General features: G+C 39.5%; 1 protein-coding gene and 1 long non-coding RNA gene across 25 annotated transcripts in view; one reads left to right on the forward strand and one right to left on the reverse strand.

Moving 5' to 3' along the window:
* Positions 1-9,484, reverse strand: part of RFX3 (regulatory factor X3) — a 133,616-nt gene extending 124,132 nt beyond the window's left edge. Inside the window, exon 1 of one of the 2 annotated variants that reach the window (XM_021381307.1) lies at positions 9,201-9,484. The gene's annotated coding sequence lies outside the window, so the exon portion shown is untranslated. The remainder of the gene's footprint in view (positions 1-9,200) is intronic. The other variant, XM_021381308.1, reaches the window with a different exon arrangement.
* The window catches only part of LOC110390113, a 57,394-nt gene continuing 40,933 nt past the window's right edge, over positions 9,512-25,972 (forward strand). For 8 of the 23 annotated variants that reach the window (XR_002433561.1, XR_002433559.1, XR_002433562.1 and 5 more), the window contains exons 1-3: positions 9,693-16,663; positions 22,418-22,486; positions 22,595-25,673. This is a non-coding gene — a long non-coding RNA (uncharacterized LOC110390113). Of the gene's footprint in view, positions 9,647-9,680; positions 17,637-22,417; positions 22,487-22,594; positions 25,674-25,972 lie in introns of those variants that run through there. The other 15 variants (XR_002433550.1, XR_002433554.1, XR_002433569.1 and 12 more) reach the window with 14 other exon arrangements.

The following is a 25,972-nucleotide window of genomic DNA, read 5'->3' on the forward strand; positions in this document are numbered from 1 at the left end:
TACTGAACAACTGTTTTCCTAAGAATACAACCTGAAAAGCAAGTGCTGTTTTTTTAACTTAAGCAAGTAGATTGTTTTTCTTATTTTTTACCTACTGCAAATAACACTGAATGCCAATACTGGTTTGTAAAAACTTAACTAAAAATATGAATTGGCAATCCTTTTTCATACAGCCACACACACTTCCTCAGGCTTCTTCTACATTGTAAATTTCATCAACAAGAATATGGAGAAGGAAATACCCTTCCTTCAGTAATTTTGTTTCTCCTGCTTATTCAAGCAACAGAACAATAAAGTTATAACAGTACAGCACAGATCTTATTAAAGAAAGAAGAAGGTGGTGGAGGGAAAGAAAGGAAGTACAAAGCCAACTCTTCTAAGTGCTTTACAGATAGCATACAGCAGGCCACATCGAGAAGCATTAGCTCAAATTCACCACCCTGGTCATCTAGCCCACTAGCAAGTAAAACCTTCATACAGTCTATGAACATCCAATATCATCGTCAAAGTAACAGATATATATACGCATAACTCCTCTCTCCCTTCTTCATGAAAATACAGACACATTAACAAAAAAAAAAAAAACCAACAGACTAAAACTATAAAGAAAACTATGCACATCTGAAAATACAGCATATGTGAACTAGCTCATATGAGCTACAAATATATTTTAAAATTTTAGCTCCACAGAATCATAATAAACAGCTACTCATAACTTTGATAGCTGTAATGTAAGTAGTCATGCTAAGAATTGTATTTCATTTTTTCAATCCTTTCTGAGGAAAGTATAGTTAACACAGAAAGAAGAAAATTGCAGGTCTTAACTGGTGTAGAACATCGTCCAAGTGAGGGCTTGCACCTCTTACGGATTTGCCCATTCTATTTCTGTTTAGCAACGTTGTATCGAAAACTTAAATATCCACTGTTCAAGTGCTTAGAAAAAAAGTCCCTGAGGTGGTATGTAAGAGAAACCAGCTAGATTTATTACAATGAAGTAATGAAGCAGAAGATAGAAACAATTTACTCAGCAGATGAACAATAAACATAGCTCCCAGTTATTTATTATTTGTAGTGGCAGCATCCAAAACCTGAACAACATTGAAATCTAAAGACATGGTTCTTACATTAAAGAGCTTACAAACTTATTTGAAATAATACATTTAAATAAGAAGAATATGCAAAAACTGAAGAACTAGTGCTACACTACCATAAAGTCTACATGCATTACACAATGGTTGCCCTACGTGTTTCCTCAGAGATCAAAAAAGGCTGAGCTATTTTCAATGTAGTAGGTTCACATGGGGATGCAACAACCTTTAAAAATATGGTCAGCTCCTTCCTTTAGATAACCAGTGAATATAAGTCAGAAAATGTACAAGTACACTACGTCATAGTTAGTGGATAATATACAATCTTTGATATTCACATAGCATCGTTATGGATGCAAACATAAGAAATGAAACAAAGAAACATTAAAAATATACTGGGAATTCACAGATGAACTTTGAATTGCTGGAATTTAAACCTCCAACTCTCATTATAACTTGTATTATAACACAGAAAATTCCTTTGTTAAATTCAACTTACAACGTATTTCACCCATCGTCTCCCAGTTTTCAGGAGCAAAATCTAAAGGTAGGGGACCAAAGCCAAACAACTTACCATGGTATAATAGAAAAAAAAAACAACTAGAAGTACTGTGCAAAACCAAGCAACTTAAGATGTACCATCCCAGCTCCAGCTTGCAGCTTTTTACACATGTCTAAAGGCAAATTACACCAAACTAGATGCCATTATTTATCCATATGCATAAAAAGCACTGCTTTATTAGTCTTAGAGTACACAGAAAAGCAATAGATATTATTAAACTACAGAATGTACAACAATGAAATTCTAATCCATTAGTCCCATATTCGTTGAGGAATTTTTGAAATCAAAAGCAGTGGTTCTCATAAATACTTTACTTTCTCACTGTTCTTCTAGAATTAATGACTCAAATCAACTAAGACTTCTGTCCCTTCTAAAGTTCAGACATAAACAACTGAGCTTTAACGCTGATTTTATCCATGGAAAGTTTCAGTGAGGATGAAAAAAACTACACAAAGTAACACATTCCTTAAAACAAACAAACAAACAAACAAAAAACACTGTTGCTTTAGGAATCAGAGAGGGAAAGTCCTCAGATTTGTCCCAGAGGAATTTGGGAGAGCTCCACCAAGAAGGCATCATAACTGAAAGCCCAGATGAAGTACCTCTACAACAATGCATATACCATGGGAAATAAACAGTAGGAGATGGAAACTATAGTGCAATTAGAAAACTGTGACCTAATTGCTATCACAGAAACATGGTGGGACAAATTGCACAACTGAAACACTGCACTCAAGGGCTATGAGTTTTTTTAGAAGATACTGGCACAAAAGGAGTAGCAGGAGTTGCTCTCTATGTTAAGAGATGGATAGATGGTGCAAATGTGCATCTGAGAAACAGGCACAATCAGGCTGAGAACTTGCAGGTTAAAATGAGGGACTAGACAAATAAATCTGGTTGCTGCCCAATCAAGGGGAGCTGTTGCCAAGGCCTTCTTTCTTCAGCTACAAGAAGTAACACATTCTCAGGCTTTCATCCTGATGGAGGATTTCAACCACCCGGATATATTCTGGGAAAAAACAGCAGGCTGCAAATTACCCAAGAGACTACTGGAGTCAATTCAGGATAACTTCCTGGTCCAGGTACCAGAAAAAAACAACCACAGGCAAAGAATTACTGAACCTGGTACTCACCAATACAGAGGAGATAATAAAACAGGCTGAGATCGGAGACAGACTGGGGCATTGTGACTACGCTCTTGTCGAGTTCATGACCTCAAGAAATATGGGCCTAGCAAAGAGCAAAGTCAGAACCCTGAACTTTAGGAAAGCACAGTTCTAGCTGTTTAGGGAAATACTGCACGGATCCCCTGGGAAACTGTCCTTCAGGATGTAGGAACAGAACAGAGCTGGCTCCTCTTTAAGAATGCATTTCTGAGGGCACAAAAAGATCAAGCAGAGGAAGCAGGAAACCAGCATGGCTGAGCAAAGGCCTGCTGGTCAAGCTGAGGGATAAAAAGGAAATGCACAGGCAGAGGAAGCAGAGAGGCGTGGCTTGGGAAGAATACAGGAATGCCATCCGGATGTGCAGAATACAGGTTCATTGGTCAGAAAAGAAAGGGCAAGGGTCTACCCACTCTGATAAATGAGGCCAAATGGGGCCCAATGACATACATCGCACAGTCCTGAAAGAGCTGGCTGATGTGGTTGCCAAGCCACTCTCATTCATATTTGAAAAGTTGTGACTATCAGGTGAAGTTTCCAGTAAGTGGAAAAAGGGAAACATCACTTCCATTTTTAATTAAGGGAGAAAGGAAAATACAGGGATCTACAGGCCAGTGAGCATCACCTCTGTGCCTGGGAAGATCATGGAACTCATCCTCTTGAAAGATATGTTAACGTACATGCAAGACAAGGTATTCTGAGACAACAAGCACAGCTTCACTAAGGGCAGATTGTGGCAGACAAGGCTGGTGACACATGACAGAATGACAGCATTGGTAGACAAAGGAAGGTCAAATTACATCATCTACCTGGACCTGAGCAAGGCATTTGACATGGTCTAACACGTTACCTCTAAATTGCAGAAATACAGATTACAAGGGTGGACTATTCAGAGGATAAAGAATTGTTTGGATGATCATAACTAGAGAGTTGTGGTCTGCAGATCTATGTCGAGGCAGAGGCCAGTCATGAGTGGTGTCCCTCAGTTCTATCTTGGGACTGGTACTCCTCAGTGTCTTTATCAAGGATCTAGACAATGGGACTGAGTGTACTCTCAGCAGGTTTGCAGATCACACTAACCTGAGTGGTGCAGTTGACACAACAGAAGGAAGGGATGTCATCCAGAGGGACCTGGACATACTTGAGAAATGGGTCCATGGGAACCTAATGAGGTTCAACAAGGCCAAGGGCAAGGCACTGCACTTGGACTGGGGCAATCCCAGATACATATACAGTCTGTGAGAAGAACTCATTGAGAGCAGTCTTGTGGAAAAGGAATTCAGGTTCCTGGAGGACGAAAAGCTGGGCATGAGCCAGTTGTGTGTGTTTGCAGCCCAGAATGCCTGGGCTGAATAAAAAGAGGGGTGGGCAGCAGTGAGAGGGAGATGATTGTGCACCAGACTTTGTCCTTGTGAGGGCCCATCTGGAGAACTGCATCCAGCCCTGAGGTCCACAACGCAAAACATGGAGCTATTGGAGCCAGTTCAGAGAAGGGCTACAAAGATGATTCAGAGGGCTGGAGCACCACTCCTATGAACAAGGGTTGACAAAGTTGGGCTTGTTTAGCTTGGAGAAGAGAAGGCTTGGGGGAGACCTCATTGTGGCCTTCCAATACATAAAGGGAGCTTATGACCAAGAGGGAGACTGACTTTTTATGTGGTCTGATAGTGATAGAACAAGGGGGAATGGTTTTAAACTAGAAGAGGGGAGATATAGGTTAGATTAGGTTAGTTAGGCAGACATTTTTTTTTTCCTCAGAGAGTGGTAAGGCACTGGCACAAGTTACTCTGAGAAGTGGTGGATACCCAATCCCTGGAGGCATTCAAGGCCATGCTGGATGGTGCTGTGGGCAGCCTGATCTGGTGGGTGGCAGCCCTGCTGAAAGCAGGTGGTTGGAACTAGATGATCTTAAGGTATCTTCTAACCTAAGCCATTCTGTGATTCATTGATTTAGATTTAGTGATAGTCCTGCAAAGCAAAAGTATAGTATTAAGAGCTTGCTATATCACAACGCTCAGAAAAAAAAGCAGAAAAAAAACCCAGTAGGTTTTATTTAAATTCCTATAAAATATCACCGGATTTCAATGAAAAAAAAAAAGTCCTTTTTCTTTTTATATTTCAAATACCATAGCACCCTCTGGTGCATCTACTGTAAGGAAAATAACTGAATAAATGCCAGTCATTGTTATACAAACCACACGGTTAGTAAATAAAAAAAGAAAAAAAGAGGAGCTCCAAGTGAAAAAAAAAAATCACCTGCCTAAGTAATGTTAGAAAAGAAATAATTTATTAAAACCTTTTCTAACAGAATTACAAATGTTAAAGAATAAAAAAAGTCTAGCAAAATTACTTTTGTGGCAAAAGAATTAAGACCAAAAAAGTTTGAAAATAATTCTGTGTTATTATGTCATTTTCATTGAAAAAAACATATAATAATAAAATCTTAAGTGATACAATGGTAAAAATAAGGTATTTAGTGAAACAACATTACACTGAGCTATATTTCTGCTCTTCATCTTGCAAGCAGGAAAACCACTACTTGTTCACATAGTCGTGAAACACAAAATTTCAAACTCATATAGTCACATCTCCTTCTGAAGTTTGATGATAAAACACTTTTTGAAAGTATCATATGACTTTGCTATATGGAACACTTCAAAATCTGATACAATATGTTAACTATTAAAACACATCCAGTGACTGGGAAAATAATTTCCTAACAAAGTAAATCTTGCTAATCACAAAAGCAGAAAACACCACCTGCTTTAGGCAGCTCTTTTGTGAACCTCTGGAAGTCTCAACACAATGCACAAGGAATGAAAGTGACACCTGTTTAAACTAGCCATCTGTCCCTAGCAACTAGATTTAACTAAAATTAGTGTACATACTACTCCTTAAATTTCGAAAATATAAGTACACATGGCATCTGTGAGCACAGAAAAGTAAAAACACCTTCACCAGAAATACAAAAATAATACTGCCAAATTTATGTCTAACAGAAAAGCATCATCTTCAATATTAGTTTATATAGATCAAAAGCCTCATTAATTTGTCATTCCTCATCCTTAGTTTAAAAAAAAATTGTTTCCTTCATAATTTAAAAAAATACTTTGTTTGCTCTAACATGTTTATTTGGCAACAAGCTTGATGTGTGATGCATTCACAACATATCATTTCAATTGAAAACAATTGTAAAAAATTTAAAAAATAAGCTTCTAAAAGTGAGAGTATTCCATGTAACAGTATCTACAGCTAGTAAGCTTTTGAAGACTGGATATAATGAATATGGAATATTTTAAGAAGGAAACTTTTCATAAGAGCATGAAGACCAGAACCAGGAACACTAGTTAGAACACCAAAAGGAACCACAATACTAAAAGATTATTGCATTGTAGATATTTAGTTATGTTTCAAGTAAAAAGAGATTAAAAAAATTAAGCCTTCCTTCTCAATCCAAAGTTTAATAAACTAAAACAAACAGTAATATTTACTGTTGTAGACAGTTTGGGGATTAACAAACTACCACACAACTACTGTACCAGGTGGAAACAAGAAAATGGATAGAGCTAACAAAGCTGAACCTAATTATCAAATAAAGCACCCTGACTTTAAACTTTGTAACAGCATTGTACCTTTAATTCCCATTTCATTTATTTTGACTGCATCATTGAAAGGGTTCCTCCACAGTACAATGTAAGTTAGCTAACAGCACAACAAAGCCTATGATCCATGAAGAGTCATTAGGGTATGCTGAAACAATTTGAAACAATGTTACACAGACAGTTACACAGTCTAAGTCGTGAAAATGAATGAATAAAAAAATCACAAGCCACTTTATTTTCAAACGCTGGTTAGCATCACAAACACTAACTATTTTGACAGCTGAAGGCATAAGGGAATCAGATGCATAAAGCAGATATCATCTATGACCACTAAAATATTTCAGAAAGAATAAAGAGTCACCAGTTTTCCCTTTCAGGTTACTGAGTTGATTATGGTTGCGTTATTACAGTTTTTTCAAACAGCAGGCTTAAAGAGATGTAGCTAAGTAACATAAAAGAAGTCTTTGGTTTTATCTAACATTATGTACTTTAACACTACTTTTAAAAAACTTCTGAATACTTATTTGCACAGGAAAAAAAAAAAAAGATAAAACTTGTCTCATGGTCTGTGCACTTCCCCTTGAGACCACAGGTCTGGATGCTTGTCCTTCAAGAGCAGACCTCAACACCCAGGAAGGAGGACATCCTGAACAGGGCTCTGTCCTGTTGTAAGAGGGCTACTCAGCAGAGGCATGGTGCAGAGCTGACATCTTTTCCGCATCAGTAAATGCATGGAATGGTTTAGTGACTGATGAATCACATACATAATGCAATAACAATGACATTAAGATTTAAATCTGCCATATAACTGATGTAGTAAAACAACCTCCTGACTCCATACAGATATATCTGACTTGATACTCACTCTGAATATTCTTAATATCTTTCAAAGTTATTTTGCAGCAGTACATACAAAATTAGCGCCTGATGGTTTCATCTTGAATAAAATGATGACAACATAGAGGTCTTTGGTAATTACCCAAAATAAAATTATTTTAATTCACAAACTTGGCTTCTGAAATATTAAAAAATGACAATCTGCCTTGCTTTAAGAAATATTAATATAAACAGAAGATGTCTCATAGTTGATGGCCACTTGGAAAAATTGACCCTATCACATTCATTGGCAGTTCCAATGTGAAGTAAAACAACACATCCTTGTTGAAATGGCAAAGAAAAAACTTATATTTTAAACAGAGTTCCTTTAAATATAAACAAATAGAAAAGGTGTAAACACAATTAAGTTCTAGGATTTTGAATAACAAAAAAAAAAGAACAACATTTTGATTACTCTTTCCCTTAACAATTTCATTAAATAAAGCAATAAGGAAATAAGTAAGTCATGACTTCAAAAAAGAAGAAAAGTCTGCCACACCAAAAGGTGATTTGACACATCAAGGAAGAGAATGCAACTGGGTATAGAGATGCTCAGTGATAATTTAATTGCCAAAATAGATACCAAAAGCATACTTTATCCCAAGGAATAAAAAAAAAAAAAAAGAGATACAAAGTATAATTTTCTGCCACCAGCAACACAAGTCTTTAGATCTTAATGAACAACTACAAAAAAAAGAAAGGAAACAGGTATTTTAGATTTAAAAAAAAAAAGAAAAAATATTAACAAACTGATTTTTACTTCAAGGTCTTGAGAGGTAAAAAGGTGCCTCTTCCTTTCTTTCCCAAGCATCCTCTTGAAATGCAGTTGCAGTAACAAAAATCACAAATCACAAAGACATTTTTAATTTCTTCCCTCTGCTGCTTAGCACACAAACTCGCAATGTTTGACAGTGAAATGTCTCAGATTTCTTTGTGGAGAGTTTAAGGAAACTCAAAAGTCCTCTCCGCATGAACATAACTCACATGCACACTACCCCATGCTACTCTGGCAACATAAAAATACAGGAATAATAATAAAAATAATCCCTAGCAGTAGGACTGCAAGAAGAAAAAAAGCCTGCAACTGCGTATGGGTGAGGGTATTGAATAAACAGGAAAACACAATACAAAGAAAATGCAGTTTGCCCTAAAATAAAAAAGGATATTAATTATATATAAATAAATAAAAGAAAGAAAAGAAAGAAAAGAAAGGTCTGGCTAAAAAAAGCACGGAGTGACCGATCGCATACACAAGAGTCTCGCTGGAGGCTATGGAAGTTGGCAAACACCTGCACCTCCGGCAGCCACACGGACTAGAACAAGGGCCCTCGCTCCGCGCTGTGCCACAGGATCCATCTCCGCTGCTTCTTTCCTCCCACCTCCACCCCAAAGTGTTGCGTTTTTGCTTTTTTTCCTTTTTTTTTTTTTTTTTTGATTTAAAGAACGTAATCTTAGCTTGTGCCCGAAGCCTCGTTCCCCAAAATTCTCTCCTTCCCCCCCTTCCTCCTCATTCGCTCGAACAGGAGACGACGGAAGACGCGTACCCACCGCATCCACGCAATTGTCCCGATTGTCCCGGAGGTCCCAGCAGCGCCTCCGTCCCCGCACGGCCGAGCCCCGCTCCCTGCTCAGCCGGCTCTGCCGTGCGGTCCCCTCGGCCCCGCGGACACCCACATCCCACCGCCCCCCGCCGCGCGCTCCTACGCCGAGGCGGCGGGGCCGGGCGAGACGGACGGCGACAGAGAAAGCGGCGGGGCCGGCCGAGCCCCCCGCGTTTCCCCGCCGCACCGCCGTCACGGCGCAGCACAGCAGAGCGTCCCCGGGCCGGATGCTGCGAGGAGAGGGGAGGCAGAAACCGGGGGAAGGAGCGCGGAGAGAGGGCCGGCGTTCACCCGGCCAGGGCACTCACCTGGGCTGAGGCGGGCTGCGGTGCTGCTCCGGCTGTCGTTGCTGCTGGAGGCGGCGGCTGTTGTTGTTGTTGTTGTTGTGAGTGATGATGAGGAAGGGGGTGAGGATGGGGGTGAGGAGCAGCAGGAGGAGGAGGAGCAGGAGAGGAGCGGTTGTTGTTGATGGGTAACAGTCGCCAGGACTACGGTGACTATGGCGCTTGATTCACAAGGCAACGGTTGCTATAACTCACAAAAGGGAGAGCGAGCGAGGGAGGAGGAGGTGGCGGCCCAGTCGGAGAGGCCCGGAAGAGGCGGGGCCTGCCCTGACTGACGGCGCGGGGCCGGGCTCTGCCGGGTCCGTGCGCCGGGCCGTCCGCTGTCTGCTGTTCGCCGCGCCCCTTCTCATCCGCCGCGCCAGGACTGCCCGTGCGAGGCACGCGGTGCCAGCGGCGCAGCGCCCGGGCCCGTAAGGCTGCGGCGGTACCGGACCGGGCCCGGGGCGTGGCCGCGCTGGGGCCGCCTGACGCCACATCCGGCGGGCGGGGGTTGGAGCGCGGCTCCGGCGTGCTGCCCGCCGCGGGGGTCGTGCTGCGCCCGCTGTTGGTCGAGGGGCCGCCGCTGGCGGAGGTAACAGGCGGAAAGTTACGCCCGGCGGTGGCTGATCGTCTCCCCCTGCGGCCGCCTGTCGCGGCACCGCGCGCCTCCGGGGGAAAATAAAAATCCCACCGCCAGCGGTGGGGGAGCTGCCTGGCTGCCGCCATCTTGAGGCGGGGAGGATGGAGTGGGCCGACCCCGCCGGGTTGCGGCCATCCGGCTTGGCCCCAGCCGGACGTCTTTTTGGTGAGGCGGAGGGCCGCGGTGGGGCCGAGGCCCTGGGGCACCTTCGTTCTCCCTCCAGCCGCCTTATCTCGGTGCCGGCCTTGAGCTGTGTGCGGCCGGTGGGGCTGCGGCGGCCGAGAGTACGGATCTGGGACAGAGCGGTGAGAATCCCACTGCCAACAACCCGCGCCTCTGTTGGATTGGGATGTGTGTTTAGGAGACAGGCGAGATGGAGATTGAGGCTGTTTTCTGGCTGTGTTACAGTTTCAGCATATCCAGTGGGCAGTGCAGTGTTCCTTTGTAGCCCTGGTGCATCCCCATCTGCATCTCTTTGCTAGCCTGTGAAGTGTCTGTGAAGTGTCTTAGCATTGTGTCTGCAATCTATGGCCAGCAGTGCTTGCCTGTTAGCCATGTAAAGCACGTAATTAACTGAGGTCTATTAACCCTTCCATGTCCCTTCATCTTATTATCTGTACACAACTCGACAACTGACATTTCTCATACCAGTTCCTATAAACACCTCCTACTTGCCTCCCAAACCCTACAGCTACTCCATTACAGCTGTCCGTACAGACTGAAATTGCTCTTACATACTGAACAGAAGTATCTTCAACCTGCAAATAGATGTACTGTGATTTTTCAAGGCCCTGTGTAACCATCGTAGCTCTAACAACTGCCTACAAAAAATCACTGGAAAATCTGAAAGTATGTAAAAATCTAACCTCAGTCAGCAGAGCTTCATGTCTACAGCAGAACAATCTTGAATAGTAAAACAGTGCGGTTTTACAGATGAAACTAAGTCGTTCTACCGTTACTGGGGAACCTAATCTGAAATGCTGTTTGCAGTAACTACTCCATTTGGCTATTCAGCCTTTGAATCTCTTGGTGATTGAAGAGCTTACCTTCACTTACCTATGACAGTAGCCTTGTCAATCAGAAACACTAAGATGAGATGCAACCATAAAAAGTCTAATAAAAACAGATAGCATCGCCTTATATAGTTCATTTGAAGGCAAACTGTATTTCAGTAGACATCTCGCACCCTATTTATCCAGCAAATACAAGTTACTTTATTTAGCTGGTAATGCACTGAAAGCTTGGAGGATTTGTGCTTTTATTGACTTCTCAGTTTCATGTGAACAATATAAAGGACTGAGGAGGACACTGAGTAATTTCAGCAAAAAAAAAAAAAAAAAATTGTTGCCAGAAGGATGTGACTAAGTCTGTGGTAATGCTTTACCAACTTTCATCCTATCTATGCTGGTAAAGAAAGTTTTTATGTCAAGGATTTTACTACTTGTTACTGTACCGTCCTTTCTCTTATGTCAGGTTGTTGCTTGCATGCATATTTTCTTGACAAGATGAACAAAGTGACCTGTCATAAAGTTGAAGGATAAAATCTCTTGGCTATTGGTTTGTGTTCTTAAATCATGGAACTTTATGTTTCTGTCCTTGTTGAAAGATCAAATCAAACCTAGTCAGGCCTTGGCGTAAATGATAAATATATATATGCATTTATTACTACCCTTGAGTTAATGTGTTTGCAGAATGTTTAAATCTATGTTAACATCTCAGTCTCTTAAATACATATTCACTTGCTATGTCAGAAGGAGGGTCATAGCTTCTTTTGTTAATGGGAAATTGTTAAATCACTTCAATGTTTTGATCCTTCCATCTATGAAATTTGTTTGCAGAGCTGTCTGCATTAATCAGTCAAGGCCTAACAGAAACTGAAGTTCTGCTTCAAAACAAAGCAAATACATATATATAGATTTTTCTCAAAATTCAGAATGTGAATTTTTGGTCTTTATCAAAGTACACATCTCAATATTTGAAGAAGTGTCATTTTTTTCTTAGCAACATTTAGATATTTCCAGATAAACAGTAGAAACATTAAATCACTTCATACAACTACTGTAACTAATGACAGTATTAAACAACCTTCCAAATTAAAATATGAAAAATGTGTTCATTAAAAGCGGTTGTAGTGCTAAAAACATTGTAATTTGTATTTAGATGCAAAATACACTGTATTCCTCAAAATAATTTTATGGCTTTGCACATGGACAAGTAATAATCAAAATAATTAACCTTTTCCAACAATGAATTAAAACAAGGTTGGACAGACATCACCTGTACTTCAAAAAATATTACTTTTTGTTTTCAGACTGAAAACTTCAACACTTCTACAAATAATTGATTCTGTATGAAGGAATTTATAGTGAAATCTCTTATCCAGAAAAAGATAACAGAGGAGATGCTACTCCTATCATTTTTTTTCTGATTATAGATTTTAATGACATCACTTTTTGATCTTCAGCAGAATTACATTCCTATCCCTTCCGTCTTTTGAGAGAAGAATTCATTAAGAGCAGCCCTGTGGAGAAGGACTTGGGCGTCCTAGTGAATGGAAAGCTTGGTCCAAGCCAGCACTGTGTTCTGGAAGCCCATTATCAGCAGTGTCCTGGGCCAGTCACTCCTCATAGGACCTCTAATGGCTAGAAACTAAAAGAGTGGAGATTTAGATTAGCTAATAGGAGGAAAGTTTTCAGTCAGAGGATGATGAGACACTGGCACAGGCTGCCCAGAGAAGCTTTGGTTGTCCCATCCCTGGAGGTGCTCAGGGCTAAGCTGGATGGGGCCCTGGGCAGCCTTATCTAGTGAGTGGCAATCCTGCCTATGGCAAGGGCTTGGAACTAGATGATCTTTAAGGTTCCTTCCAACCCAAGCCATTCTGATTCTATGATTCAGGGCTTTTTCCGAAATAAGGAATACTGCAGAGCTTGACTATTTCTTACAAGGTCATAATTAGTCCATCTAGTATCTCATACAATGAAGTCCATTCTTTTGTTAAATCTGCTTCATATTTTTTTTACATTTCCAAATGATTTTCAGATATAGTCTGTCATTTGTAGCATATCTAAGAAGTACTACAACACGTTCCTCTCATCCATACTGTGCAGAACAATTTTCTATGTATCTTATGAAATAGTATAAAGGCAAGGCAAAATACTAAAGTGTGTAAGAGCACTCAAACTGTTTCAGACTGAGGATGCATCTAACATAGCATTCCCAGTTCATAGAAGTGAATATCTAAAGAAGTGCAAGAACAAACACGTGTATTTCACTAGGTATCTTTGCCACTCTGTGACCCAGGGATTTTCTAAAACCTTCATAATCTGTCTTTTTTATCACCTTCAGAAAATCTATTCCAAGAATTTGTCAAGTTTCCCATGATACTCACATGCATTCACGTGAAAGATGCAGCATCTTTTTTTTAAGAAGAGACATGCTGTATGAAAAAAAAAAAGCCATTTTGCATTCTCTGAAGTCTAGTCGTTGTCTTCTGTCTTTTTTGTTCTAGTGAATACTCACCATGGGGAGAAGGCAAAGAAGATATGTCTAGACATTATCAAGAATTAGGCAACTAAGTACAGAAGTATAGGCTGTGCTGTCTGGCTCCTTGTCATGTTTCTTTCATTACCCGTGTAAGTATGCAGACAAGCACACAGTTCTTCTTAGGTAAATTAGTTATTATCATCTGATCAGTAAATACTATTAAACACCTATATTATGCTTTCTTATAGCCACAACAAGTCACTCACTGCCCCTTGAGCATTTTGTCTCCCTCATGATGCCCTCTTGGCTTGGCACTCTGGATACCTGTAGTCCAGCTATGTGTTATACAAGTTCTCTGAATGCCTGTTAATATGTTGGATTTTTATAGCTTTAGGTGGGATTGGCTTGGTGCATAATCTCAGTTCCTTGTTGTTCATGTGAACAGTATGTCCTTTTTAGTGCTGATTTATCTTCTATGGAGTCCTTGCCATTTGTTTGGGACTAATGTCTGTGTCATTCTGTACCAGATAGCTGAGGAATGGGGACTCCTTTGTCCCTAGTGGCTCGACTGCCAGCGCAGCCTGCATGTTTGACCCTGGGAGTGAGAGCTGTTGGCCATACTGCCTCTCTGTCCAGAAGAATCAATGGGTATATCCACCTTGTGGTTTCCCAGGCCCTCCATAATTTGGGCACTACTCCAGTACTGCTCTGGAAGTCCTGGGTTCTGACAAAGATTAGTTTATGTCTTTTCCACTGTAGCCTAGCTTCCTGTCCTCTCATCAGCTAATGATGAGACCATTGCTAGCTGACTACCAGTTTGATATCTTGCTAATACTGCTAATACTCTCTCCACACAGTTTTACAAGTGTTTTTTTCTGGAATCCCTGTCATTTCCCGTAAAGTACCCTGTTGACATTTCTGAGACAGAAGACACTGGCAGTACTATCATTTGCAGGGACAATGAAAGAGCAAGATGGGAAGAACGGGAGGCTCACGGTGAAGAGCAAACATAAAACTGATGACAGCTGGCTTTATGTGCATGAGAAGCACTCCAAGAAGTGCCATAAGCTTTACATTTTTAAAGCTTTCTGCTGATATCTCTGTAGTTGCTGCACACTAAAGGGAGGGTTTAACAGAGATGCAGCCCTCTAGCTGGGTTTAGGCCCTTTCATCTGTATTAGCAACGTACTATGCACAGTCAAGGAATGCACCTTCCAGTTTTCTTGTATTGGAAAGATGCACTGAAAAGGGAAGTGACATTTTCATGCACCAAAACTGCATTGTGAAGAGAGTAAAAGCACAGCAAGTGGGGATGATAAGAGATTTGCCTTGGCCATGCACTGCTGGTATGAGAGAAAATGCTGTAGTAGTTGTATCCTTAGTTTGGAAACCTGACACATTAATCAGTTTTTAATATCTATTATGGTTTGGTTACATTAAGTTTGTTATGGACCAGTATCATACACAGAAGTATCAGTAACGATTTGATAAGCACTAGTGTGAAGTCTTTCTGTGCCAACAGCATCTAATGAGCTTCCACAGCAAGAGACCTCTAGCAGTGTGGGACCATCTGATCCATCTCAGGTGTGCAGAGAACCCTCACCAGGCTGCTAAGAACAAGAACATTGGTGGGAACAGGCAGGAGCATGGGGTGGCAACACAGTGGGGAGGCTGGTGACTGACACACTTGGGCACCACATCTGTTAGTTAAGGCCTTTGCCTTAAGGCCTTTTTCTCAAAGAGAAAAGTGAATGGACAAGAAATGTGGTTTAGACAGCCATTAGAATAAGGAGTAAGACATTTTGGAGTTGTTGTTCTTCAGACTCATCCTTTTTTTTTGTTTTTGTTTTTGCTTTTTGTCCCCAAGCACTATCTTATTTCCTCAAAGCATATGATGCATGAAATGCAAGACTACCCCTATTACAAGTGCTCCTATATCAAAATATCATGTTTTTTTACAAGTTTATATAATTTTACTGTGTTACAATCTGTTAAAAAAATCCTTGCATATTTGTACGTTGTAGTCAAAAATGTTTTCTTAGATTTCTAGTTTTCATAGAACTTAATGCAACACTTAAAGAAGAGTATAAAGAAGAGCTTTTTTTTCAAAAATTGAGAGATGTAAAAACTTTAAATGTTACTAGTTTCTGGTGGTCACTTTTTTCCTTTCTAATGAGAGTTATCAAAAAGATGCCTCCGTAATGTAAAAGTTAACTTTGGACATTTGAGTCATGAAGACTTTATGGAAAGAGTAAAGGAAAAACAAGGAGAATTTATTTTAAAAAGGTAATTTAAAGGCCTTTCAACTCATTATGCTTAGGAATTTCTTAAATAGGGAAATAATGTGCTTAGAATTAAGTTGAAACATTTGATTACTCATATAGGATTTTTCTTAGATGAAGATATGCAATATTAATTGTAGGCTTCTTTTTAGAATAATTTTGTTCTTCACTTAGAAAAAAAACTAAAAAAACCTCTTTTGAACTAATGATTGATGAAATAACGATGAAGATTATGAACTAGTGATTGATGGTCATGTTAATGTGATTATGAATGAACTATGTATTGTTGGCAGAAGATTTTTTACAGTATTAACCACATCTGTCTGCCTTCTGAAGAATAACAGGACACGTGCATTTATCAATTCACAATATCAGGCACAGACCAATGAAAAAATAAGTTGTATCCCTAAGTGTGATAATTTAGCAGATAATTCCCATAAAACTTTTATATTACTATGTTCATTGAGATGTTGTTTTCAAAACATAAACATAAATTTCAGGTCCTGTTCTTTCTTGCTGAGCATTAACTGCTATGTGCTAGCTGAGGTATTTTCTTAATCTGTTGTGAATCATAGAAATCCTATTGCACTTCAGAACTTGGTATGTATTTCACAAGGTATTAAAAGCAGCGTATGCATAAATTGCAGTCTTACTTTTCAACATTTTTAAGAAAAACATGAGTTGAATTTCTGAATTTTGTACAAGGTTTTAGATGAACACATTTTAAAATTATCATGATTAAATGCATGTATCATTAATTGGAATTATTTTAAGTATCTGTAGCATGTTTTGTCTTTTATCTTTGGCAAGATATAGGGGGAACTGTAAAATCTAGATTGTGCAAGGTGCTCACTGCCAACTTGAGTGTCTCTTCAAATATGTTATCATCCAAAGGAGAATAAATACTGTTTTTGAAAGTAGGAGAACAGAAGTATCAAGAGTAAAGATTTTATCGAGGATCACACACTGACCCATTAGAAGAACAAGAGATTTGGATCCCCATACTCTGAACTATGATTGGAATATTTGACTTCTGGAACTTGGTAAGTATCACACAACTTTATATATCTTTAAAGCAGACATTTCATGACAGAATTGTGCCCCGAGCTTTGTGCTATCAAGGATCAGGCACTATCTCTGTGTCCATTCAAAGTGTACAATGAGCAAGTTTGTGTTCAGTAGCTGCAGAGAGTCAAGAAGTAATTTTAGCATGTAATCTAAAAGCTCACCACTTCTATAAAATTGCATGCATTGTTTCGCTATAGATAGAGGAGAAGAAATTTAACTGAAAATGCAAGTAAAGCTGTGGTCCTGGTTTGTGTATTGGAGAGCGTCCATACAACTTACAGGAAGATTTAGTTGGTGTGGGATGGACTCAGTGTCCCACTTGAAGGCTGTAACACACAACTCTCTGAAGGTAGCCTGTGCACGGTGTTGCACAGTCAGACTTTTTCTCCTGATAAATCCAAAATGCAGACCATCAGAGTCACAAGGCGCTTGACTGATTCCCCTTGGTAATAGTCATTCTTTGGGTCACTGAGAACAAAATTGTGGGACAGAGTAGAAGGAGCATCATGAAGGTACATTTCTGCAAATAAGAATGGAGAGGACTGTAAGAGGAAGGAGATAGTATGTCCTAAGTGAACGCCTAAAAGAAAACAAAGAGCTAAGTTTTCTTAGCAGCAGCACATCTGATACTTTTTAATATTAAGCATCTTAGCAGACAATATTGTTGTAGGTAGAACTTCAAGGGTCATAAAAGAATAAGCTATCATATAAAATATTTGTTACACATAACAAATTTTTACACACTGTAGCTTATTACACCTTGCCTCTTTTGTTACATGATACTGTTTTGCTGTGTGTTTGCTGTTACATTTCCTTGCAGGATGCTGCTATTGCGTCTTGCTATTGAGTTGTACAGCAAAGGAAGCCTTTATGGTGGTGTACAAAGGTTAGGCACGGGATGTCCCAGTATCCTCAGCCACACATTTTGTATGTAAAGACTGCAGGACAGTAAGTGAACTACAGACAGCTCTGTGTTTCAAATGAAAGTTTTATCATGGCATTTCTGGAATTCTAAGCATAACTTCACAAATTTAGTATTCTTTCAATCTGTTCTTCGGTAGGGAATTTCAAAAGAATAAGCATCAAAGCTAATTCTATTGTCATTTATATTCATAAAACATCAAACTCCCTTTGACTTTTAGGATACATACTCATGATTATATGTACTTCTCCGTTTGTCTGCAAACCCTGAAAGCCAGGAGAATGCTTTCAGACAGCTTTAGTATAAAGGTTTATATACTTTCTCAATAGCTGAGAGAATAGTTAATGGAAATATTTAGGAATGGGATTCTTGAATGTACATACTGTAAAAATATGAATTAATGTTGGTATGTGTTTTCTTAAAAATATAAAGTATTGTGTTTACAACAATAGAAACTTTACAAGTTTTCACACATTGTTTCCATTATAATTAGTTTGCATTTCTTCCCTTCTCTTTCTCTCTTGTGGAGAGGTCTCTGTGTGAGTTCCTTAGAGATCTCAGGGTTATTCCTCTTCAGCCAATTTCAGCTGAAAATAATTTTTCCACATTTTCTATCTAAATATGTGATATAAAATCAATGTTATTCTATTGGATTCTTCACTCAATTTATATTGCATTTTCCTTGTCTGGGTTCAAATAGATTTAATAAAAATGTAAAAGGTAATATCACTGGTGTTGGCCCATTTGATTAAATCTCGAGGCTTCATTGCTAGGAAATCTGCGAAGTTATTAGTTTACTTAGCACCACAGTTAATTTCAAAGTATTATTTTTTCACTGCACACCAAATAACATCTGAGTTTATTCTAATAATTAATGTACAACTCCACCTGAAAAAATGACTACATGATATGGCACCTTTTTTATTAGACAAGGACTCTGTGTACAGAAAAGACAAAGATACGGGGTGAGCCCTGGAAATCTCATATGCAGTACAGAGATGGGGAAAGAATTAAATTAGACATGAGGAAAAACTAGCCTTAGCAGTTTTGTGTAAGCAATGTAGGAGTTCTGGTCCTTTTACTAAAAGAAGAGCCTAGAAATTGCTGCTCCTAAGGGTAAAAGGTTTAAAGGCAGAGCCTGAGGTTCTGGCATTTGCTTGCTTCTTTTTCTGCTTCAGGACAAAGCAAGTGGTTTGAGGCCAAACCAAGTGCACTTGCCGGTTACAGAAGGCAGGCACTGACTTTCTCCAGTGCTCCCTGGCCTTTTGTCCTTATTGGCTCACATTTGCACCTCCTTTGAAAACACTTTTACAATGGCAACCAAAGCATGAGTGAGAACAGTGGTAGGAAGGCAGAGGCTGAGCAGCATTTAAGAGCAATCAGAAATAAATACAGTCAAAAGAGGAAAATATCTGGAAGCTACTCCAGGACTGGTCAGTTACATGGTCAGTGTGGGAGCAGGTGTAGGCTAGTTTAGGGAAGGCACTGTTCTTTCAGCATCCTCCACTGCCCAACTAAATCTACCTGGCAGTGCCTGAGAGCCGAGATGTACAGAAGCTCTGAATGCATAATACATCAGATAGTCTGAATATTCTTTTATCTAAGGTATGTTCGTGTGAATAAATCAGTACAGACAGTGACTGCTACCCAGCAGTCATATTCTAATTTCTAGATGTTGGAGCAATAAAGGGAGAACATGGGAGCCAGCTCAGAAGTGTCACAAGGCCTCCCCATGGGACTTCTAATAAAGCTGTTCTGACATTTACGAGTGGATCTTCAAATATGAGAAAACTGGAGTTCTTAGATCAGTCCAAAGCAAAATAAACATAAAATTGTCAAGCCGTCAGGATCAAACTTCCATAGCATATGCAGCTTTAACCAAGGAAAACTATCCCTAAGAACAAAGATGGTCTGTCACCAGAAACATACAAGAAATATATTCAATATCTATTTTATATTAGACAAAATAATACTGCCACAGTATCCAGGATAAGCACCTGTCTGTCAAATGACTGAGTAAGGAACCCATCAAAAGATGCAGATTGACAGTGACTGTCAACCTTGGAAATCTGATATACAGAATCCATTGTTTTCCTCACCAAGATAAACTAGAGGAAACTGAGTCCTGATCCTTTATGTTTGGCAAGGCCAGTAGCTACGAGGCTCCAGCTACGTGGCAGGTTAGTATTTGTGTAGTACACTAGACCCCTTTTTACCCTTGTAGCAGCATTCACAGGAGCCAGTGTAAAAAAGAATTTTGTGCCAGTTTAGTGAGGTGAAAATAACTAGTGGCAGAGGGCTTACGAATCTTCCAGAAACACAATGTAGGAAACTTCATTTGTCCTGGTGCTACTAAAAAAAAAAATTATCTATTTTTACCTTTGAAAAATTAATGTAATGTAGGAAGAAACAGTTAGCAACATGACAGCGTATCGTCTTGTTTTTCTTGACATGTTAACCAGCCAGAATGTGTCTGCTACAGGAGAATATTAAGTTCGTAGTAATATCTCCACTTCCGTGTGAGTAGCAGCATGTCACAAACGGCAGAGAAAAAGTGAGAAGAAAGAAACAGATGATAAGGAAATACTTTTTCACAGCTTTTGAACACTAATTTTTGTTATAATGATATATAACTTTGTTATCATAGAATCAGAGCCAGAGAATCATTTAGGTTGGAAAATGCTTTCTAAACCATCAAGTCCAACTGCAACACTGGTGCTGATTTCAACCAACCTAGCCAAGTGAAAATAACTAGCCTGCTTCCACATAAAAAGACCATGAGAAATCTTCAAAATGCTAAAAAAGGCTATGCCTGTGCGACTTCAGTTTACTTTTGCAGATATTGTTTGTGAGCCATATGATCCCAAACGTAATGTAATTTTTAAAAGCCAAAATTCAGCCTTAAATACATGTAAAGTATTTCCTGTTGTTGCTCAAAGACAATTCTCTTAATTCCCAGCCATTTCAAGACAAGATCTCTGCTTTTGCATTCTCCTAAACACCTCTGGTCTCTTGTAACACTTTCGTGGTCTTGCCTCTTTTACCATTCCAGTCTTCTCTGTGTTTCTGTATCCCATTTACACATCTTGTGTGCTGGCAGCCCGGAAGGCCGACTATGTTCTGGGCTGCATTAAAAGAGGAGTGGTCAGCAGGGAGAGGGAGGTGATTGTCCCCCTCTACTCAGCTCTTGTGAGGCCCCATCTGGAATACTGTGTCCAGGCCTGAGGCCTCCAGCACAAGAAAGACTCAGAGCTCTTGGAATGAGTGCAGAGGAGGGCCACCAAGATGATCAGAGGGCTGGAGCACCTCTCCTATGAGGGAAGGTTGAGGGAGCTGGGCTTGTTTAGCTTGGAGAAGAGAAGGCTCCAGGGAGACCTCACTGTGGCCTTCCAATACTTGAAGGGAGCGTATAAACAGGAGGGAGAACAATTGTTCATGAGGGTGGATAGCGATAGGACAAGGGGCAATGGTTTTAAACTGAGACAGGAGAGGTTTAGGTTAGACATTGGGAGGAAGTTTTTCACTCAGAGGGTGGTGATGCACTGGAACAGGTTGCCCAGGGAGGTTGTGGATGCCCCATCCCTGGAGGTATTCAAGGCCAGGCTGGATGTGGCTCTGGGCAGCCTGGTCCAGTGGTTGGCAACCCTGCACTCAGCAGGGGGGTTGAGACTAGATGATCTTTGAGGTCCATTTCAACCCAGGCCATTCTATGATTCTATGATTCTTTGATCTTCTGCTTTTGAATTAGAGTCCCAGTGTACATTTTCCAGTGTTTCGGTGTCCCTTTTTATATCTCCTGTTTTTCCCCATATATAGAATTGCAGCCAGTGCTGGTAATCTAGTGGATGGCAATCCTGGCAAGGTGTTGGAACTGGGTGATTGTTAACATCCCTTCCAACCCAAGCTATTATATGAGTCTATGATTAATGTTGTTGAGTTAATGTGCTAACTGCCGTTGGGATAGTTTTCAGGACAATTCTTATATTTAACCTTTGTAGTTTTTTGCAGTCTGTTAATTTTCAGCTGAAATAGACTAGATTATATGGCAATCTGAAAGCAAGCATGAGTTTTAGAGAAATATACAAAACAAGTGTCCATCCAGTTGCCTTACTGAGAGTAATGGGAACGAGTGGACATTTGAAAGAAAAACCAAAAAAAAAAACAAAACAAAACAAAAAAAAAAGTAGACTAACAGTAAATATTACCTGTTACATTCTAAAATGAGCACATCAATGTTTCTCATTAGGGTTTAAACAAACAAACAAACAAATGGAGGCTAAGAGCTAGGATGCCATGGAAAAAGTCTGGAGTCTGCTTAGGTGCAAACTTTGTGCATTATAATAGTAATAAAATGACTTTAAATTCAAACCAAGGTGGAAATAAAAAACATTTAGCTATTTCTCTTTAGAGGATCATATAAATTACCTGAGGGTTGGGGCAAATGTAGGCCTTAGGAATGTACTGAGATAGTTCAGAACCGAAAAAAAATATAAGGGTTTTTTTAATATACTATAAGACCAGATAAATTTAAGTTGGAGGAAGCCCTACTACAGCTTACTAGGGTATAAGTGATTACTTCAGCACTTTGTTTATGTCATCCATTATCAGTTGTGATGTGTAATTCGAATGGCTCATCAGCTGAGCCGAACTTGCAGCCCAATAGGCTGCTTTGCAGCCACTGCAAACCACTAACCACCTCAAATGCCAGTAGCTCTCACAAAATGAATTGGATTTTTTTGAGTCACTGGAACAAAACCTGTTACTGTTATTGCTACTGAAGTAACAGTGAACTGCTGTTCTTTCACAGGAAACTTTCTATTATGCTATGCAAAAAGCCAAATCATGACCAAAAGAGAGGTAGACAAAGCAAAATCAGGTAATACTAGGAATGCTGTCATTTTAACACCCTTCAAATATGGAAACACTTTGTTTCCATTAAATATTAGTTTTATTTATGAGTTGCTTTTTTTTCTTTCTCTGACAGTAAAAGAGAGAGTGATTGAAATGACTGAAAGAGTGAAGAATTGCGGAGAGAGGTAGGAGAGGTCTTAGTACAACCAGCAAAAGGTCAGTGTGTCTGAGTCAGGTAAACAATGGGGTTCTGCATGAGTCTTTCCATTTTTCATAGCATGGGAGTGTGGCAGAGGCCTTGGAGGAAGGAACTCACGCAGCTGTAACTTGCAGCCTGTGTGAGAAGTCTACACTGGTCCTGACTGATGGAAGGAGCTGAGAAGCTTCCAGGGGTCAACTAAATGCCGTCCTTCAGCCTACTCCTGCTGTTTCCCCTGCAGCCTGAATTTGATCTTTTTCCAATTACTCCTCTGTTACATTTTAATATTATGTTTATCGTATCAGGAAACTGTTTGCCCACAGACGTGAAATCAGTAATAAAACAATTAGCAGAGACATGCTTTCATCTCCTTCACAGTATTAAAGTGAATGGTAGTCCCGTATTTGAGGATAAAGGCTGTGATTTGATATTAAAATGGAGAGAGGCAAAGTAGTTAAATTAAGCACTAGCAGTCACCAGGGAGGCTGACCTCTGCGGTCTTAGAGATCTGTGAGCTAGCTGGCATCACACTCGGTGGGCTCACGTCACAGAACAGCATCACAACAAAACTGTAATCAATCCTACTAAGACTCAGGCATGTGTATTTTAAAGCACAATGTGAAGCACAGTAGAATAATTATTGTGTTTCAAGTGAAAATAAAATCACAGCTGCAGAACTAAGCCTTCAAATCTTTTTGATTGTACAAATTATTCAATTTTTTTTTGAATGAAAATTGGAAAAATCCTTAGTTAAGACTGATCTAAAAATATTTGGCTTTCCTTCCACATTTAAGTAAAAGAATCTATCCTTAAACCTTTTCTAACCCTCTTTTTGTCCTGACGGCACTTTTGCCTTCTCTCAGGATCATTAGTTTATTTGTAGCAAAGCAAGATCTATCCCTTCCATGTAAAAACATAAAATTAGATTGCATTTTAGTTGCAGTCAGTAAATACATCCAGTAAGTTTACTTTCATTTCTAGATATCTGTAGTTGATTCTTGAATTGTACTTAAGGCATTTATAATGATCTTCAACTCTAAATGTATAGTATCGTATTTAACAGAAGTGTTCATAGCACACTGTTAACTGTTATCCAGCCTTACACAGCCATTCACAAACAAGGCTAAATATGGAAAAGAGCTTCTGTTGTAAAGCATGAAACAAGCAGGTAACAATATGGGAATAAATTAAGCTTCTATATGAATGCAGTTAACCTAGCCAGTTAAAACTGAAACTTATGGAACCACTACCTTCTGCTCATTTTTCTCATGCTAGCCGGTTACAAAGTATCTGTTATCAACAAATCAGGATGGCCTTGTTTGGAGTCAGATGTTGGACTCCATAATCCTTGTGGGTCTCTTCCAACCTGGGATTTTCTGTAATTCTATGGTAAAGTTTATCCAAAATTTTCAGGCATGTACTGATTTTGATCTATCATATGTAAAACTCTAAAAAAAGGAAAGTGAATAAAACAGAGTTTTAAGAGAATACTGCCCTAGTTTAAGATATTTATCGTTATCATTCTGAATAATTTAATTACAGATTTTAAATTGGCTTTTTCTCAAGACAGCAGTTCTACAAAGGAAACTTGGATATTGAACAATAATGAACAAAGAGCTCCACACATTTCCCCACCTGTTTTTGCAATTGTTGAAATAAAAATAACAAAGGAGAAAGAAAATGTTATTTTCTGCAACACTGGCCCTTGCAACAAAGGTTTTTGGAATTATTAAGTTTGATTTCCTTAACCAAAATCTTTCTCAGTGTTCATCACATTCTCCTAGATCTCTCCTCTTGAGATTGGTCCTAAAAAATAGAGGAGATACTTAAAATATGCTTAAATAAGGCCTGTGTCTTTGTATTATCACAGTGTTACAGAATTGGTTGGGCCACATCCCCCAAAGCCACTTACTGTCAGCTGGTGACTTGTGGTGCCAGCTCCAGCTTCTCCCTAGCAGAAGAGGAAATGGAGAGATGTGCAGAACATATTCTCTATTTTTGTCCTGACTTGCTGCCAATGTTTGGATTAACAGCTCTAAGTATCTTATTGTAGGGTTCTTGATTCAAAGGAATACATTTAACGAATAGCTACACTACTTCTGAAGTAGTAATCATACTCCAGCTGTGTAAATTAAATAACCACCTAAACAAACTGAACGTGGTAAATCAGTGACCTCAAAGAGTGGCTTTGAGCTGTCGTCTTGGCCTTCTGTCACTTTCAGTAATTGCTAGTTGGATTGAAGTTGAATGTGAAATGGAAGTTTCTTCTCAAAAGTGAGTAACTCTTGGAGTGTCCTCCAAAACAAAAATTGAAGGTATGTCTCCTGGGCTGGAAGGAACCATCTGTGGTAAAGCTACTAATCCTTGTGATGTTTAGTGAAATCACTTTTGGCTGGAAACTACTGAAAGATGCTGATGCTCCCCGGTTCTGAAGCATTCACAAGAAGAGCCAAAACTTGTTATGATGATGGCAAAGATGATCAGATACAGTGTTCATTAGTTGTGACAATAGACAGAGCTGTTGCTCTGGAGTGTTGTCTTTCCTTTTAAAGTGAGTAGCTGTGAGAAAAACAATAACAAAGCTGTGTAGTTCTCATTTCTTCTTATCTCAGCTAGACCAGGGCTTGGGGAAGTGATGTTGTATTGCCAGTGGAGTGCTGCACGTCAGTGTTCAGCAAAACAAGTAGAAGGTGTCTTACCATGTTTCCCAAGCTTAAGCAGATGAATAGCGCTCTGAGGTTGGTACAGTCAACACTGCGTCTTCGCAGTCTTTTGAGCACTGTTCTTACTGCTCGGAGCTGCTTTCAAACACCATCTGTTGTCACATGATTCTGCATGCCAGATCCTCATTAGATGTCTTTCTTGTTTGTTTTAGATACTGAAGAATGAAAGAGGTATTAGAAAATTGCAAACCAAAGGAACTGAACATGTAGCAAGTACAATGAAATAAAGAAGCTTTCTATGCATATTCCTGCTTTTTGCAGCAATAGATTAAGCACTCCTCTGCCTTAAGGTAAGAGTTTTTCTTTTTGCACAGAACAATAAAGAAATATTCAATGACTTTGACTGATTGGCTTTTCAAATTTGTAATATGTTGTGTTTTCCAGCAGTTCTTTCCAATGGTTTCTGCACCTGTAATTATGTAATGACTTAAAAGGCTTGGCTTTCATTAAAATGATATATTTTTAACTTTAACTTGATTATGTGAAAGGTTGGAAGGTATAATTCTTACTTCAACTAAAACAAAGCCACACCAAAAAAATCTCAGGAATTTGGGCCCCTCAATGTTTGTCAAATTCAGTTGGCCATATG

The sequence above is a fragment of the Numida meleagris genome, chromosome Z, assembly GCF_002078875.1.
Source record: "Numida meleagris isolate 19003 breed g44 Domestic line chromosome Z, NumMel1.0, whole genome shotgun sequence".
Lineage (NCBI taxonomy): Eukaryota > Metazoa > Chordata > Aves > Galliformes > Numididae > Numida > Numida meleagris.